At 38.6% G+C, this 18,983-nt stretch overlaps 1 protein-coding gene across 1 annotated transcript in view; it reads left to right on the top strand.

Moving 5' to 3' along the window:
• The first annotated feature begins 418 nt into the window (after window positions 1-418).
• LOC311436081 (uncharacterized protein) overlaps window positions 419-18,983 on the top strand; it is a 49,111-nt gene continuing 30,546 nt past the window's right edge. The window contains exons 1-4 of the mRNA XM_084517809.1: window positions 419-545; window positions 1,612-1,688; window positions 2,162-2,319; window positions 10,247-10,357. The gene's annotated coding sequence lies outside the window, so the exon portion shown is untranslated. The remainder of the gene's footprint in view (window positions 546-1,611; window positions 1,689-2,161; window positions 2,320-10,246; window positions 10,358-18,983) is intronic.

Here is an 18,983-nt window from a genome sequence, read left to right as displayed (position 1 = left end):
ACATATAATCCAATTATAAAAAAAAACCACAGCCCTGGCCATCAACCATCACAGAATGACTCCTTTCTCCATGACTTCTGTTTGATTTCTGACAAGGGTCTGTCTTAGAGGAGGCATGATTCACCACACAACTGGGAAACTTGTTCCAGCTGTTTGAGGACACATGTTTCTAATAATGATGATCATTTTGATTTTACTTGTCTTCAGCTTTTGAGCAGTGAATCTTGCTATGTTGCATTCTCCTGGGGATGTTTACAGACTGTACCAAATGCTGGAGAATCGTATACTACTATAGCAAATGATGGGCTAAATTCTCTGTGCTTTCTTTTGGAAAAAGGCTTAGCTAAGACAATAGGACATCAGCTGAGAAAACAGATTAACTAGTGGTGGCCCTGCATGATACAGCAGTCTGCTAACAGGCACAGTTCCTTCCTGCATGGTAATGCTTTGTTGGTGTAAGTATTTATTGCAGTAACTGGGAAGCTCTCTAGATAGAAGGTCGGTACCATGCTCTGGTCTTCCAAGGAATGAAAGTTCCAACATTTGTAAGTGGTCCCTACATTCATATTCTTTTTTATCTTCAATATATTTTTTATATTTTACTTTATTATTTTTTTTTTTAATAGAAAAAAGGCTACAACAGTGCTCAGTCAAATTCTATATTCACCTTTTCCCTAGGATTTGGGATAGTTTAGAACTAAAGACTTTTCAGACTCTTCTTACAGAGAGTTGCATAGTCTCTTAGCATCACAGCTCTATCTGTCAGACTTGATTATTAGCCACATCTGAACTTTAAACGCGAAGTAAAGTTTATTCAAAGTCTATGAATATCAGCTTTTGCCATAATTTGGCAAGTAATGTGGACTAAGTATTACAGCACCTTTAAAGATAAACCAACCCATGGACTGCTTTCAAATGTAGTATAGATTTTGTAAGTACACTAAAATAGATCACAGTGACCTCTTAGCTATGTTAGCAGATATTTAGATAAAATTTTAAAGGACCTGCAGTATTTGGCTATTCATTAAACGTATAAATCCATGTGATTTGTCTTTGCCCATCTGGAGATTGCAATGTTAATGAGTTAACTGCCTGAACATAGTCTCTATAGAGTCACTTGGATAATTTGGAACAGTGTCATTTCAAACTAAGGATAAATACAGCTTTGTATAAAATGAGTTCTTGTTCCAGCAATAATTGCTTGTGTGCTATATAAGATGGTCCTGAATCGCCCCATCAGACTTATTCCCAGAGCAGTAAGTGATATGGATTTCCATAAAGAAGCAGTGCATCTACTAGTAGATTCAGTAATTTTGTGGGGGTGTTGGCACATGTAGTCAATTTACTTTAGCAGTCAGAGACTCTTTTTATGGCAGAGAAGTCAGTTAGTGGAAGAAGAAAATGTACATAACTTATATAACACTTCCATACTTTGCATGCTAGTAAAACACATTTCCCAACATAGATAAGGTAATCTGTGGTTATTTTTATACTGTAGTTAATGATAATACTTCACAAGAAATCATTTCTTCCTATTGAAATGATCTATGTGTTATTATGCTCATAACAAGCTTGTTTTTATTTTTTCAATATTCAAATATGGAAATTCAGCTTCACCGAGGATGAATCTCACAAAAAATTAAACATCTACACTCCTGATGTTTTGTGTCTTGACTTCATTGTCAAAGGTGAGTAAGATGTTCTTAGGGCATGAGACACCTGATATGTTTGTGGATGAGCAAAGAAAATATATTTAACATTTTTAAATGGTGTATTAAAAATAATAATTTTGCAATAGTAGTGTTAGGAAAATCTATGTATTAAGAAAAAAAAATCTAACTGTTTGATCATTAGTTGACATTTAAATCTGATGAATTGGGTTACCCCAGTTAACCCATAAAGAACTCCATGCTTCAAAGTCCTTGGATGGAGAATTCTGTATACAGGAAGGTTTGATACAGTGGGATCTGGCACGTTAGACAAAAGTAAATTCTTCCCAAAACAGAGGGAAAAACTGAAGACCTTTTTCTTTACAATAAACATAAAAGTCAAATATATTCTGGGAATTATATGTGTAGTGGAAACTTTAAAGGTAAGATCAGATACAATAGCACTTTCCTGTCTAATCAGTTTTTTTTTTTTTTTTTTTTTTTTTTTTCAGCTAGGTGAACCTCTATTGTTTTAGAATCCTGGGCAGTTGGGATCAAGATTTCATTTTCATTTTGCTTCTTCATCACCTTTAGTTATCAGAAATAAGAAAAAAAAAATAAAATCTCTTGTCTACAAAATTCAGGCTAGAAGAATCTGTTCTTCTTCAAGGTAAACATCACCAAATACCATGAAAAACCAGTGAAGACAAAATTCAGATGGTGACTAATACTATTCTAGGTTGGAGTCTCTCCAGAAGTCTTGGAATCAAAGCTGGTTGTCAGTCAGTGCGTGTTATGGCAAAATGAAGCTAAGAAGTGAACAAGACAACCAATGCATTTAATGTGACAGCACCACTTGAGGCATTTTCAGCTGTCTGAAGAGAGTTAAGTCAAGACTGGATCAAGCATTTAAATCACAGGCAGACCTGCAAAACAATTCTATAACCTGCCAGAATAACCCTTTTTTCTCAAGCTAAAAAACGCCCTTTATTGAGCCTAAAGTGAATTAAGCAACACCACTTTCCGTCAAAAGTAACCATGGTGCAAATGGTTTTATCTGCACGTAACCAAGGCAAGAAAACATTAACCAGCTGGTCCCCATTCAGAAGCATCTGTAACCATCTGGAGTGAGCCCCAATCTGCAGTGCAGCAGCTCAGTGTGGGACCAGGCATGACTCAGTTTGCGCCTGCCAGAATCAACATTCAGTGACTGGAACATGTTCAGACCCTCCTTTTAACAATTCTCCAAATAGTCTTTACCAGGCATTAATGTAACCTTATTTCCACAAGCCAAATGGGAGTTGTATGGTTCTGGCTGGCAAAGGCTGGTGTTGGGTGGTCCAGTGATGTTGGTGGTCTTGGCACATGGATTTCAGTTCTGGGAAGAAGTGATCTTGGGGTCCTTTCTGCACAATGGCCATTCTCGCTGAGGTTGGGTGATTACTGTCATTGTGGGGACAGAAATGAGAGAATAGCCAGTTTTGCGCTTGTACTTTCCCACTTCCGTGCTTTGGCAGCTTCATATTCTCATCACTGATGTTTCAGAAAAGGTCTGTGGTTAACTACAAGTGGCTCCTCTTATGTCTGTCTTCGTGAGGGTGATAACTGTGTTTTGCTTTGGCTTCACTATTTGGTAAAATTTTTCTTGTTTCATTTGGATACTGAGTTTGTCCACCAAATTAGTTAAAATGTGAATCAGACATCAGCAGATACTGACAAGTTCACCCAGGTCTCCATCAAACAATTCTTCTCAAGTACTGTACGAGAGCTACCTGCTGTCTGTTGCGAGTGCATGAAGCTTTTGAGATGCCATGCTAACCCTCAAGTGCTTGACGGGCTTTCAGTGCCCCTCACCATTTGTCCTATTGGTTACCTGTAACCGTGAATTGAGAGAGAAGAATAAAGGAACAACATAGCTATTCATCAACAGTTAATTTTCATGTTACAATGCCTTTGGTGTGACCAAAAATGGACTTTCAGCCGTATCTCTAAAATTTTGGCAGGAAAAATTGCAGAAAGAATGAGTGCCTGGGTCTCATCTGTTACATCAAACAAAATAACTTAGTATTAAATTAGACCTGAAGAAAATAACCTTTGGTCCAAATGGTAAACCGTCTAGTTACTCATATAGAACTCAATTCCTCTGAATCCAGTGTAACTACTTTTAAGGGTAACTGGTTATAAGTATGACTGAGAGGCTGTCCTAAATGGCCTGACTTTAGAGAGTTTCTGCTTTCTCTGGAAATGCTTTTTGAATGTTGCAGACGCTTTTCTCAGTAAATTAAGAATATCCATGTATCTTCTGCTAATTTTATTTTTATTTAAGTGAACAGAGTAGAAGAAAATATATATTGTGCACTAGATTTTCGTATAAGATACTAGAATACAATTTTATTCAAGAAGCAAACTTTGTGCTTGGGCCACTTTTCAAAAGGAGCTGAACGAAGAATAAATTGTTAGGTTTTAATCATTAAATATCCTGCTTGCCACATTTCACGTTCAATTATTTAAGACTTCTGCGAGAAGGACTGCATAAAAGATAGCTATATGAATGCTCTTTTCATTGTGCCACAGATTTTAAACATGAAAATGATTACCCCTAAACTATTTGTTCCTTTTGTGATTTTCAAGTCATCAACTTGAACTTTCTCTGGTTTTGCATTAGTTTGAAATAATACAGTCCAATTTATCTGTTGTTTACAAGGGCTTTTGTAAACCAAATCACTGGACCTCTCAAAAAAAAATTACAAAAAGCTTGCTGCAACCTGTAATCATAGAAGAATTCATATTATAACAGAGTAGGATTAATAATGCATGTAATTATAATATACAATTTTCTTTAGGCTATTCTAATTATAAAAAAATTACAGATAACATCAACAGTGTGATTCTGAAATGCCTCTCATTTATTATGTAGCTCTCTTAATCAATGCTCTGCCACTGGAAATCAAGTCAGAATGTTATTACGGTCTCTCCTTCTGGATTTAATTACAGTAGTAACTCATGACTCAAAGTCTGAGAAAACACCATGCAGTTTATAGCTTTGAAGAACAGCTATTAATCCTGCCATCTACCTACCAGTGCAAGCCAATGAAAGCATTTAAAAAATCTTTATGCCTGAAGATAAATACACACACGTGGGCTTAAGGTGGAGGTGCAGAGAGCACAGAGAGAACACAGGCACCATCTATTCTCTGTGTGCACAGTAGAGCATCCTCTCCTGGGGAGAGGATCTGAGTACCTCTGAGCTTTTTGCCACACAGATTAAGGTATTATCCTGCACTGTTAACATTTACAAGAAGTGTTTCAGGATGGCAGCTCCTGTCTGTTAGCCTGGAGTCAGGGCAGCGCTTTTGCCATATAGATGGGCCTGCTGCAGATGTGCATCTGTACCTCTCATATGATTGTAGAATCAGTTTCCATTGTGAATTTATAACCTGACAATTAGCTGCAAATGGGAACAATGCACTCTTCCAAGAACCTGAATCAGTGTTGGGAACTGCTTTTAGTTTTGGCAGCAGCCAGGGAGGATGTCTCTCCCTCCAAAACAGAAACATGCTCAGCCACATGCTATTGACTGGGAGGCTGGAGCTGCCAGAGAGCTCTGGGTTAGGGTGAGGTGGAGCATGCATAAGGGTGTACAAGAAAGCTTGTTTTTTGGAAGAAACTATTTTTAAGAAAATCTTGTCTTCCAAAGGGAAGAGAATTTAAATACCCAAGACTAATATCTACCAGTGCCTATGTCTTTCAAAAAATTATCCAAATTGTCATAAAAAAAATTCACTTGACCTCTCAAGCCACCATCTTGAACAACAGCTTTTTATATGCTCCATATTTTGAGAAAGAGAAAATTGAAACATAACCAGCCTGGTTATTTTACTGAGTGGTTTATTTGATCTCACCAGGGGTGCAAGGACACCAAAGTCATCTGCTAGCTTTCCCAGCCACCGGAAGGACAGCCAGCCATTTGATGTTTGTCATTTGGGAAGCTGTGGGAAGGAACCAAGGAAACTTTTGCACTTGAGTGACATAGCTCACATCCACACTGCAGTGTGTTCTGCAGGGTTATCAGAACTCCTCAGAAATGCATTTTGTTTCTCTCTTCATTTGTGACCTAAATATTATTTCATCAGAAAATGCCAATTATTTGTAGTGGGAAGTATTGGCAGAAAAGGCTAAGCTTTGCAAATTGGTCTGATTGAAAAAGACTCTGACATTTCAGAATTGCTATTTTGAAATAGCCAAATGCCTTGTGGAAAGAAAAAAAGAAAAAAAAAAAAAAGAAAAAGTTGGTATTTTATTTAATTTTTTCAAAAACATGGAGATGAAGTACTGTGACTGACCAGTCTGATCTTTGTGTGTTTTCAGTTTGCTAGCCATTTCCAAGTTTCAACATTTTGGCATTCATGGACCATGCTTTTAAAAAATAAAATAAAATGGATAGTTGTCTAGGTCAGCAGTTTTTGCCCAGCCCTGGTTTCCAACTCGTGTTCCACAGAACCTGGGATACATCTCACACCAGTAACGAAGACAGGAGGGACTGAAGACACAGCAGGACTGGGTGCAAGATGTTCTTTGTCAAATGGGAGAGAATAGGAGTGGAAACATCACTTGGGTAGGAGCTCAGACTAAGCCTGCAGTTAAAACATTCCTGTACTCTCATCTTGTCTAAACATCAAGTATGTTTAAATGCATGAAAAGAGGTGATATGAGCACCTCTGTGCCCTTTCCTCAAAGCAGTCTATTAATCTAAGTGAAAAGTCTGAGAAAATATATCTAATTAATCTCAAATACAGTGGACAGCACAATTTATTTTTTTTTTCAAGCATTGTCATTGCTTAGGGTGAAACCTGCCTCAAAAAAACCCTCTTCTCTCATCCCCAAACACAAGAATATTCCATGGTTTAGACAATAAAATATACAGCCAACTCTATTTTCTGAAGGTGCTTTGAAAGTCATCACAGGAAATAAACACTACAGGAAATAGAGGAAATCTATAACTCTGCCATATTTCCAGAGAAATCTGTAGGAAGAACCTCCTGAATTATGGATGGTATTCACTGGGGATAAGGAAAAAAAAAACAACGTTCCCTTCCAGCATTCAGATTTACTGCGGTAGAGAACCATGTCCTTGATGGCAACAAGCCATGGTGTCATTTTGGAGCAGAAGAAACTAGGCTGGAGTAGGAGAGGGCTCCTGGCTGCAACAGTACGACGCTGACACATGAGGCTTTAATTTCAAGGCAGGAGCTGGAGCAAGAATCATTGCAAAATCCGGTTCCATAACAGTCTGTGATTCTGCTTGCTGTGCTTGACGTCATATCTGTAGTCTTGGTAGAAATGTCAGCTTGGTTCCATGCAAGATAGGGATGTGGGTGGAGAGCAGGGATGAAGTGAAGGAAAAGAAGGGATCCTTGATGTGTCATCAGGGAAATGAAGAACCCTTTCCTCTCTCCCTGACTAAGAAGAAATGATAAAGCATTTCTTTCCACATTTTTTTTTAAGTCTATTCTCTGTTTATGAATTGTGAAAACTTTATGACAACATGAACGTGAAGATTTCTACACGCTGCAGGTAGCGCGTCCCTGGGCTCCTTGAGGACCGCAGTGTTGTGTTGCTTTGTACCAGGTTATCCCAAAACTGCCTGATGAAACAGCTCACAGGCTGCGGGAGGTAATTTGCTCTGGGAACTGGGAGGAGAGCAATCCGTACAGAATCCTTAGAGCAAAGCAATACAAAGAGAAACTATTGCGGAGAGTAATTACCCTCTTGTAATCCTCCAGGCTCGCGTTGCCGCAGTACTGTGCCATGAGAGCTGTAAGAATTCTGAGGCTTCTGCAATTCCCTTTGCCATCCTCTGATGTGGAGGGGAAGGTTGTTTTTATTTGAAGGCGATCACTTACCCTTTATTTACTGTGAAGGATGGGGATGGGGGACTCAGACTCCCAAAGCTTTTCACAGTTGGTTTTGTTGTCTAATTATTCCGAGGAAGAGCTTCTCCCAGCAGCGGGGCTGTGTCCTCTGCAGCTGAGCTGAGGGACTCCTGCCCTTGCAGAAGGTCTCTCTAGAAGTGAACACTTCTCAGTGGGCTAACACTACAACCCATGTGCCTGTTTCACTTTGTTTATTTATTTTTAAAAGAATCACATGAATAAAGAAACACATCTTCCATATTGTCTTTTGAAGGCAGATAATTGTGTTGCTGTTGCATTCACTATTGGCTTGTCATGCCCAAATGAATTTATGCATATCTGTCTTTCCCTTAAAAAAGCAGCCCTGCTGAGTTTTCCCAGTTGTTCAGTCAGTCACAAACCACTGTTGTTAGCAAGTGCTGCTTTATATTGTCTAAACAGACACGGTTCTTCTCTTGTTCCTGTTGTCAGGCTTATTGTTAAATTTCTTTGAATTTGCAGTGAATTGAAATTCTTCATTCCAAGGAGAAAGAAATTATTACTTGTAATTAAGATTAATTGGATAGTAGCACTTTCGACTCTAGAGCTGATGACTTACCACCAGAGCATATCCTTTCATTGGAATATTCAAATATTCCCATCATTATTTTGATAATGTGACTTTTTATTTTATTTTTTTATTTTTTTTTTTTTTTTTACAAAAATGTTTAAATAGCAGTCCACTTAAAACAGCAAAAACACACACAGCTTCACAGGCTACCTCCTAAAGTTATAGATGACTAAATGTGAGCCTGTGTCACTGTGCAAAATCCTGCTGAGGCTAAGGAAGAGTCACACTATGGTGTGTTGGGTCAGAAAAACACTAAAGGATCAGTTGCCCTGCAGTGTGTCTGAGACAGAACTTCAGAAAATATTTCCATTTGGAGTTGATACTGAGTGGAAAATAAGTGTGGAAAACTACATTTCCATCTTGTTTATCTCCATCTTCCTCAAATGAAAATGATCTTCTCCAGAAATCTCTGCTATACCATTCAAAGTTCTCTTCTGGTGGATGTTTGAAAGCACAAAGGCATACAGAAAAATGTTGAAGACTGTGCTACACCCTGTCAAAATCCTTCCCCCCTTCCTGCTTTTGCCTTGTATGCATCCAGGGGGTTGATTTTTATTACAAAGCAGAGAGAGGCACCACATTGCCAACAAACTGCTGGCAGACATCAGATGCATTTACTGATGGCAAGACTAAAGAATGGGGCTCATGTGGGTCAGGGATAGATGCTTATAAAGGTAGCATAGGAAACCCAGATGTTGAAGAAACTCTTCCAGTAATTTGGAAGGTAGATTTTAAAGTGGTGAGCTTCAAAGGTTAGAAATGATTCTTTGATCTTCAAAAGATTGTAAATGAGAGCACAGTGTCTGCTGGACTCATCACATGTCCAAACAATTGCAAGAAATTTATATAGAGTTTTGAAGCATCAAAACCCTGGAGAAAGGAAAAAAGGAAAAAAGGAAAAAAAAGGAAAAAAAGGAAAAAGAAAAAGGAAAAGGAAAAGGAAAAGAAAAGGAAAAGAAAAAGAAAAAGAAAAAGAAAAAGAAAAAGGAAAAGGAAAAGAAAAAGAAAAAGAAAAAGAAAAAGAAAAAGAAAAAGAAAAAGAAAAAGAAAAAGAAAAAGAAAAAGAAAAAGAAAAAGAAAAAGAAAAAGAAAAAGAAAAAGAAAAAGAAAAAGAAAAAGAAAAAGAAAAAGAAAAAGAAAGGGAAAAAAAAGGAAAAAAAGGATAAAAGGGAAAAAAAAAGGAAAAAAAGGATAAAAGGGAAAAAGAAGAAAGGACATTATTCAGACAGTAAAAAAAAAAAACAGCATAGATGTCTCAGCTGGTTTTAGTGGACTATGTACAATACCTTATTGACTTAAAAATAAACTTCTTGAATTGCTAGCTAAATTCCTGAAAAATGAGGGAGGTGAGGTTTAAAAAAATATGACTAAAGACGTGGACCTGTAATAAGAAAGACTTCAGACTGTGCATGTTTCTGAAAAGATCACAGCCTCAAAAACAAAGGAACATTTTTAGGTGGGAGGAAGTAATGAAAAACATTCTAAAATGTTTTTGTTGTGGTTTTCTGACTTTTTACCAAGTGCTCTAGGCCTGCATGAAATGCTGTGCTGTGGGGTGAATTTGTTTGCTGTTAGGTAAAGCATGCTCGCAAGTCTTTGTGATGGCAGCTGTGGGCAAACAGAACTCAAAGTCCTTAGATGGACCCTGCCATGGCCATTCAAACTTGGAAAGGCTCTTCAGGATAACATTTGATGTATAAATCTAGGATCAGCTCTTCAGTGATGCTTATCTACCTGGTTCCCAATGGAATGAAGCTAAAAACTTAAAAATACCTCAGCAGTTTTGGACCTGAATTATTGAAAATGCTGCAAGGGGCATATATATGAGCAGTAAATGTATATTCTTTCCAGAGATGTTTGTTGGCTCATCAAAACCAAATTGCTGAATTCATTTGTGTATTTGCTTATCTTAGAGAGCAATACATGACTGGAGGATATATCTAATCTGTGTGCCTTTTCTTCTTAATGTCTTACCATCAATTACGACATTAGTTACCCATGTTTTCTATTTCTAAATACATCTGGAATTTTGTTTTTAATTATTCATTGAGACAGAGGCTGATTTTTTTTACCAGAGTTTCCAAGTTCGCTTTTAAAAATATTGGAGCCAACGTGTGACAGCCAGAGGAAAAACAGGAGTGGACAATGAAGTTGGTGGTGTCAAGACAGCCATGTAAAGAAATAAGGTAAGATTCAGCATTTGCTTCTAACGTGCCATCTCGTGGTAACCTATTGGAGTTTTGTAAGACAATTGCTTTTTATAAATGGATTGTGACAAGCAATTACACACTGCTCCACACATCTTAAGAAAGGAAGAACAGAATAATTGAAAACAGGGCTGGGAGAGCTCTCAGGAGGTCACCCAGTCCATCTCCTCACCCGGATGGGACCGGCTTCATGCTAACCACTCCTGACATATGTTTGCCTCACATGTTTTCTAAAACCTCCGCTGACAGAGGTCCTACAACCTCCCTAGGAAATGCTTTCAGGGCTTATCTCTGCCTACCATTAGAAACGTCTTTCCTACTGCCTTGCTTGTATCCCCCTCACTGCTAGTGTGACACTGCTGCTTCTTGCCAGGCTCTCAGGGAGCAAATGGGATGGTTTTCTTTATTTCCTTTATTCTACAGCTACAAGTCTATCTGTTTGGAGACCGCTATCATGATTCCTCTTAGCTTTCTCTTTCTAGACTAAACAAATCCCATCCTTTTAGTCTTTCCTTATAGTATATGGGATTTAAAACTTCCCCCATTTTCATCATTTTCCTCTGTACTCAGACTAACTGGTCTGTGTCCCTCCTGAAAGCATTGGCCCAAGTTAGGCTGCCTCAGTTTCAGTGGCTGTTTTCTCATCCTTGAATTTGTTTGTGTTTGTTTTGCAAGGGGTGTGTTACCCATGGAAGCAAAGAGTTTCAGGAGCCTTTGTTAAAACATTCTTTCATAAATGCCCTGTCTTGGATCCAATCTAATGTTTGAATAAAGCAGTACGGACTAGAGTATGGACAGCGTTGCCAAACTCCAGTAGCCCAAGGAGTGCTAAATTTTAAATAAAGAAAAGAGGAGGTGAAAGGTAGATGTTAAAAATACATTGTGGCTAGAAATATTTATAATGTTCTGTGTTGGCCTCCAACTGTCCATGTCAGCTGAAATTTCTCAAGCAGCGCATCTGCAGATGTGACTTTCCAGTGCGAGCCTCTGAGCATGAGATCAGGTCAGGAGAGCCAGCTATGATGAAAGCTTCAGCTAACAGCCCTAAAAAAAAAAGTGTTGTATGTCTTATGGGGGTTGGTCAACAGGATTCTCTCCTCCTGGAAGAAATCCTGACATATTTGGCTCCTATTATGTTACCTTAGCTTTGAAACCTCCTCTGATATTGGTGGCAAAATACCCTCTAGGGGTTAATGCCATGGTGTCTCATAGTAGGTTTCTAGCACATGCATGGTTTAGGATAGAAATGTGTTTCTCTTCCTGGAGAATCTGAAGGACTGGATGGCTTTTCTAGTTACATACTTCTCAATAAAACTTCTAAAGCCTTTGGGGTTAGGCAGCCCAAACCTCATCATCCGGGTGGGGGGGAAAACATATCAGTAGATAAAGGTTTGTCTTAAGAACACAATCCTTTGTTTATTAATTTTAGGAAAAAAAATAAAAAGAAAAAATGAAAAAGGAAATATTGCCAAAGAGAAATATGAAGAAAGGATAAATTAACAAATTTATATTTCTTTTAAGAAATTGGTCAAAAAAGATAGGCCTCCCAACTTGTCTCACCAAGACAGCCAAGGTGAAGATCCTGAGCAGTCCTTAAGAAAATGGTTGAGAGAAGGGGTGACTAATACATGATGTGATTCCTTTTGTGTGGAGGTTGTTGCTGGCTATCCTTTCCAGCAGTAACGATGGAGCTCTCTTCAAAACAAACAATTTTAATTGACTTCAGTAGCATGCATATAACTTTTTAGGTTCCCAGAGCTTTTGCTGGGAACTGGGCTGACACTGCAGCTTGTGCTGGGTATCTGGAAAATAACATGAAGGCAAATATCCTTGCTTTGAATATGTGAGGTTAAACTTGTTGCTACCTCTCTCAGTTTGGGATTTCTGCATCCAACAGATTGCACATTCTTTTAAGTAAGCATAGTGTAATAACACATGAAGCAAGAGGAAGAAAAGGAAACTGGCTAATACTGGAATTGTTCTGGTGTTTTCTCAAACAACAGAATGGCAAATTGTTTTCCTTGGCTTTCTGGAAAATATCTGACCTTGATACTTCATATTCAATTTATGTAAACAATTACAAAAGCATCTAAGCCAAACAGAAAAGGCTATTTCTTGAAAACCTGCAGGGAATGCACATGGGAATTTCCCACATGCTGTGGCAATCTTAAAAATACCTCCTTGTAACCCCACGATATTAATGATTAACTCTGGAACTGTGAGTTTTTCCAGACTTCCAGTGAACTTGGTGATTTGTGTGTTCAGCTGCGTTAATCGGGGAGGAGTAGTAAAATAAAATCATTTACCTCTTCTAGTAACTTGCATGTAACAAACTATCTGTCACATTTTCCCCTTGAAATTCAGGGATTCCTGCAGATTGCACAGTTGATAAATGTAACAGTACGGGAAATATTGTTTTGTGGCAAAGCTGTGTGCTAAGATGCTCTTGCAAGAACAAGCTGGAACCAGTTTTGTTCACAAATTACTCAAAGACAGAGATGCTTTGCTCAGGACACTCACCCACACAGTGCAGCACAAACCTTCAGAGATGAGCTGAATGTTGCTGCTGTTGTGTTTACATACATCTGAAATTCAGTATTTCAAGTGTTAGCTTTGTGATTTGTTTCCATTACATTTGCTGAAGAGGAGAGAAACAGCAGAGTGTGCTTTGAGAGGTGCTTTCCCAGAGCAAGCGGGGCTTCTTGTGAGGGAAGATTCACATCACACCAAGTCTGTTCAGCTCGTGACATCGTGGGCAGCACCGCTGAAAACGGTTTGAGAGCGCAAGCTGTCAGATGAAGCTTTCAAAAGGTGCTGAGTGCCAAACCCTCACCTTTGTACATCAACAGCGTTTTCCATAGCGGTTTGGAATATTCACCCTTTTTGATCATTTTTTCTACATCTATTCTGGTCATGTTTAATGTAGCAGTATGGTCCATCAGCCGTCCCACTGTGCCGCTTGTCGTGGTGATAATATTTTTATCATTAAAATTTCTGGAGCGCAACTTTTTAATTAATTCAGCTTGAGAGACTGGAGCAGAGCTGTCATGGGTGCCAAGTCAATGCTCATCTTTATGGGGTTGTGGAGAGATGGAATAATATTGGAGTACATTATGAACGAGCACACCTCCATTTTTTGTGTATTTTTAACATGATTAAATCATACATCGTTTAGTCGTATATAGATCATTTAATCTCTTGATAGACAGGTAGATACATATATTTATTCATTTATATAGTGGCTCTTCTGGATGCTTCTTGAATCACTTCTTACTTGTGGGACAAATTTCCAGCATCCCAGGGACACAATCACATGTGAGTCACAACCACATGCAGTTTCCTAATAGTCTCAGCCACTGTGATTTCTTCCACGTGGAAAGATGTGTTAGCATGTTTTCATATGTGTGTGCACATGTGAAAGACAGGGATGATGAAGAGGTGAATTTCTTTCCTGTGATTATCATCTTCTGAGCTAGCACAGAAAGAACACAAGACACAGCTTTGCTAGGTCCTCTGTAGGTGAAATGGTTTGGTTTTGTGGGGAAATGTTTGGCAGAGTCTCTATAACAGGTAGGGGTGTGTGTTTGTTCACACAGAGCATGTCTCCAGCAAGTTGCACTGAAAGCCATGTTTGACAACACCAAAGTTATTAAAGTAACTTCATCTGATGAAGTCTTGCTAAGAAAGTAATGTAGTAGATTGTAGTGAATCTTGTATTATTTAATGACCATTCTTGACACGTTAGGTCCTGGAAGTGAGTGTTGGTTTTTAAAAATCAGATTGGCTTCTGCTCCATCCAGTTATGAGACATGACCTGGAAATCAGACCTGAGTATATCTGAAAGTTTGAAAACTCAGAAAGTAATCAAAAGCAAACCTCTAAAACCAGGGACTTTCTATCTTTTCTAATTTAAAAACCTGTGCTAATATGAACATGCAGTAATTATTTAAAGGAAAAACATGTATGTGGGTAAACGGCAGGCAGTGTAATCTCATCTGAAAAGCTGTTGGCCCTTTCAAACTTAGCTGTCTTGGTCCTATAACATTTTGGGTATAATTCATTGCTCAGCATCTGAGTGCAAACACAGAGCTATATAAGTATCTGTATTAAGTTTCCCTTCTGTGCCTAATATGCAGATGGTATTTCTTCATTTCAGCCCTGTTATGACATTTACCTTTCTGTCTGACTGTAAGGGCTCACATGATCAGCTTAAGATGTCCTGGATTTAGTTGTTGTTGTCAAGCTAGATGTTGATTATAATTTTTGTGGGGTTTGTTTTAGGGTTCAGACTGTGCTAGAGTACATGTGCTCAGGACATCTTGCCTCTGCAGACAGGAAGCAGATTATCATCTGGTCAGTACGGTACATCTCTCCCCATCTATCTGCTTGATTAATACAGGATATGGGTCTGCCACAGATTTTACCTTCAGATCTTGGCTTTTCAGTTGTCTCATGCTTTTAGCCCCAGAGAGCTTAATTTTCCTTCCAGATATGATTTATTTAACTGTTTCTTTTTTTCTTCAAAGAAAAGAAACCCAAACAAACTTAGAAGTATCCAATTACTGGCACCTAACTCATGAACTTTTCCCCTGTCCAGTGTCTTCCATTTCCCATTACTTTCAATCTGACTGGAGCCACATGCTGTCCCCATTCATAAGCTGGCCATTTCCTGCTGGAAAGGCACTAGGAAGTGTAAACATTTGAAAACCCCATGAATTTTGAAAAGGAAGACTTGGAAAAAACTTGTTTATATACAGCACTTGCTGTACTATGGAACTATGGCTTATTATTTTCCTAGTAGACAGCACAGGACAGTGTAAGAACTTTATCTTACTGCCAACTGATATGATAAAAGTGTATGATATGGAGCTTCTAGTAGGAAAGACACATTTAACTGTCTTGTCTCATCACTTTCACTATATTATGGATATTTTCTGAGTGCTCAGTTGATAAAATGCCTAGCTGGAAATGAAAGGCCAGACTCCTTTCCCTGTTCTGGACAGGCAGGCAAAGGTTTCATGTCCCACCGCGTTGCCTAGCTAGGAATGGTGCACCTGCCAAAGCAGTTTTTTAGGTTTCAGGCCAATGGCATCCTGGTCTGCATCAGAAGTAGCATGGCCAGCAGGGCTAGGAAAGGGACCGTCCTCTTGCACACAGCACTGGTGAGACTTGAATACTGCTGGATCTTCAGCAACCAGCTTTCACTCTGTACCCAGCCACAAATCAATCTCCTATGTGTTATTTCAGTGAGGATAATTGCAGATATAAATTTAAATGTCTGCCCTCTTTTAAAGCTGTTGACTCCTTGTTTCCTCTAACGTTTTCATAGCAGTTAGGCACTGTAGAAATTTTTTTTTTGACTCATTTAAGAATTTTTACAACTGCGTTGACCCATAGGGAAACCTTTAAGAATACTGAACACCTGATTTTACCTTAATTTTCTCAAGATTTTCTTTATGTTGCACACCTCTGTTCTGTCACCTTTTACTTGCTTGCCTCTAAATTGAAGGCTGCTATACTCCCTTAAATCCCTCTGCCTATGGGAGTCTTTTCAGGCTGCTGAACATTGTAATTAACCACTTTGGACTTTCCAAGTTTTATTGCATGTACATTTTGCTAAAATTCAATCACAGGTATGGCAAACAGACTTCCAGATGAAGGCATATTGTTAACTAATGTAATGGCATTATACATCCAACAATGCTCCTTTTTAATGACTTTGCTTTTTACTGTTGCTGTGCAGAAATCTAATATACCTTTTTTTCCTATGTATTTTGGCAAACGACAGGCATTAACTTTAAAGGTATTTGAGCTTCTATAGTTGAGCATTCACATTTTATTGAAAACCATTTTAGTTACCTGATTGCAAGTCTCATAATGAGCGAGGAACCCCCAAACCACCTTTTAAATTAATGAGCTATGCCTGTTGTTCCTGGGAGGAACTCTTGGCTGAAACGACTGGGGTGGCCTTGGTCCTCCTCTTGGTGGCAGGGGGGGCAGGTGAGCCCAGCTTTGCCCTGTACCACCAACCTGAAGGTGAGGTTTGTACCATGCTGAGGAGATCCCAAGCTGCAGAACAACTCACCTGTTGGATGGATGGGTCCCACCTTGCTGCAGCCCAGAGATGGGCTTTTATTTGTCTCTCAGGCTGCAGAGGGTGCTCTGCCCTCTTGAGTACTAAACTGGGTTGTGTTGACGCTGTCAAGAAACATCAAGGCAGCACTGGCTGTGTCACAGCACCATTTGCAAAATATGTCATATTACACAGAGACTGTAACAGGATTAGGCAAACCGTGGTAAAGTAAACCTTAAACACAATACAAGGAATCCAGCAGTTCTTGCTGAAGTACTCTTGCAATGATCCACCCAGCTTATGTTTGCAATAAAAACATGCAGATAAGACACTGGTATGTCCTACCATGTGGATGGAATATGGATTTGAAGAATGAGTGGTGCTGTGCCTGCACATGAGCATAGGCTTGCTAGGACTTATTAAAGTGTTGTGGGTTTGCCTCTCTATCTCTCTATGGTTTGGTCATGACCATGAATAAGACAGCTCAGCCAAGAAGAGCTGCAGAGGTTTCAATTCTGACAACATTAACAGGGAAAAAAAAAAAAAAAAAAAAAAAAAAAAGAAAGAAATTATGCTGATATTAGTCATATAGAAATCTCTGATGATGCACAATAACTATTTATGAAATTACAAAGGATATGGAGTAATCAGCATGAACATGAGAAATTGGTCATGTAGGATTGAGAAACTGCCGAATGCAAAGCCAAAACGTTGATGATGCATGCACAGCCAGATCTATATTTGAATTAAAATTCTCATCTGTCCAGTGAAAGACATCTTTCCCCTTGAACGGGTCTGGAAGGGTCATGCAATATCTGAAAGTTCACGATCCATAGCTGTCAGAAGTGGCTTTTAAATAAGCCAGCTGGTGATCAGATGCTGGGACTTGCTATTTATTTTGCAAATCATACCTGTGGACATGTTTCCTTAGCAAAGCCACTGATTGTGACAAATGTGTATAACAAGTGCAGTCTTCTATTGATTCTCACATTCTATTTTCTGCTTTTGGTGGAAACAGATGGAATTCAATTTTCTCACAATTACTATTAGCCAAGAATAACATCACTTAAATCAGTGTGGGGGAGGTGGAAAGTTGCAACTACAAAAACACACAGCCTGAAAAGCTGGATATTGAAATGTGACTTGCAAATAACCATAACTGATGCCTTAACCAGGCCCCAATTCAGAAACACACTTAAGTATTTTCTGGGTTCGTAGCAGTGTGTCCTACTGACATTATACATGCGTCCTTCTGCAAAAAGGATGATCCAGATTGTTTTTGTGGGTTACTCTCATGGAATGACTGATGCTTAAATGGTAAATTCTCAGAACATTTTCCACTAAAAAGAACAAACCCAGGGCAAGGTTAGATGCAGATGATGTTAATGTAAGCATATACAACTGTGCAAAATCTTTGCTTACCTTGCAAAACAATAAAGGGAATCCTTAAGAAATTAAAATATCTGTCCGTAATTAGAAAATAAGTTAATAGTTTGGCATGTAATTAATCAATCATTTCCAAATTTTGAATTTGGTTTAGATCAGAATGTTGTAAATTTGTAGAGGGTGTGTTGCATAGCTAATGTATGAGAACACACACAAAAAAAATCCCACACTGTGTGAAGGTTAAGGGTAAATCAAGTACCTGAAGTTAGTAAGTACTATAATTAAAGGTTTTCTTGAAATCCCAGTTTGACACTGATTCTTTTGCTTCATGCTGAGCTCTCAAATGACGTGAACACAGGTATTGCTGTTCCATTATTAAGTATGGCTTCTGGCTTTGTTTAGTAACTAATATGGGATTATTAGATTCATCCTAGGCTTCCTTTTGTCCTTTTCATTGTTATAGTATCTTAACAATTTCCCCAAACTACTCAATTTCTGTCCACAATGGCCTTGTAAAGAGGCGTTATTAGATCTATTGTACAGATACTGAATGGAGCCAGACACTTCTGTGTCAAAAAGACACCAAGATAAGAAGATGATGACCCTTTATTTCAGAGCCTTTAGTATTTTATGGTGCTTTATGTGTTCATAGCAAAGATTCATGGGAATCATACAACTGGTGTCAGAAATAAGGCATGTGAAAAAAATAAGATGACTTTCCAATGGTCATCTGTGAAAGACTTGCCCCAGATAACATGTAACCTATAGCTTAATGCCCAATAAATCCACTTTTTTCTTCAGGGCAGCTCCCAATATGTGCCAGAAAAAAGCCCAAGAAACTCCATTTCTGCTCCTGCATACTGGGACTGGAGTTACATTCCCACAGTTTTTGGAAGTTGCACTTTTAATCCTTAGCAAGTTGACTGAAACTATATAAGATGAAGTGTCTCTTTTGGCCAGGTTTGGGGACATATTCATAAAAGCAGAAAAAATGCTTGTCCTACCCCTGAAATGATGCTCCTGACATATTTCAAACATCAGAATCTTTGGGGCTGGCTGGAATATTTCGTTTTGTCTTTTCACATGGCCAGAACAATATTTGACCTCAATCTCCTCCTAAGAAACAGCGGAGCCAATTTTACTGAA

The sequence above is a fragment of the Aythya ferina genome (assembly GCF_964211825.1).
Source record: "Aythya ferina genome assembly, chromosome: 4".
Lineage (NCBI taxonomy): Eukaryota > Metazoa > Chordata > Aves > Anseriformes > Anatidae > Aythya > Aythya ferina.
Note: the sequence above shows the minus strand (reverse complement) of the source record. Positions and strands in the feature narration are given on the sequence as shown.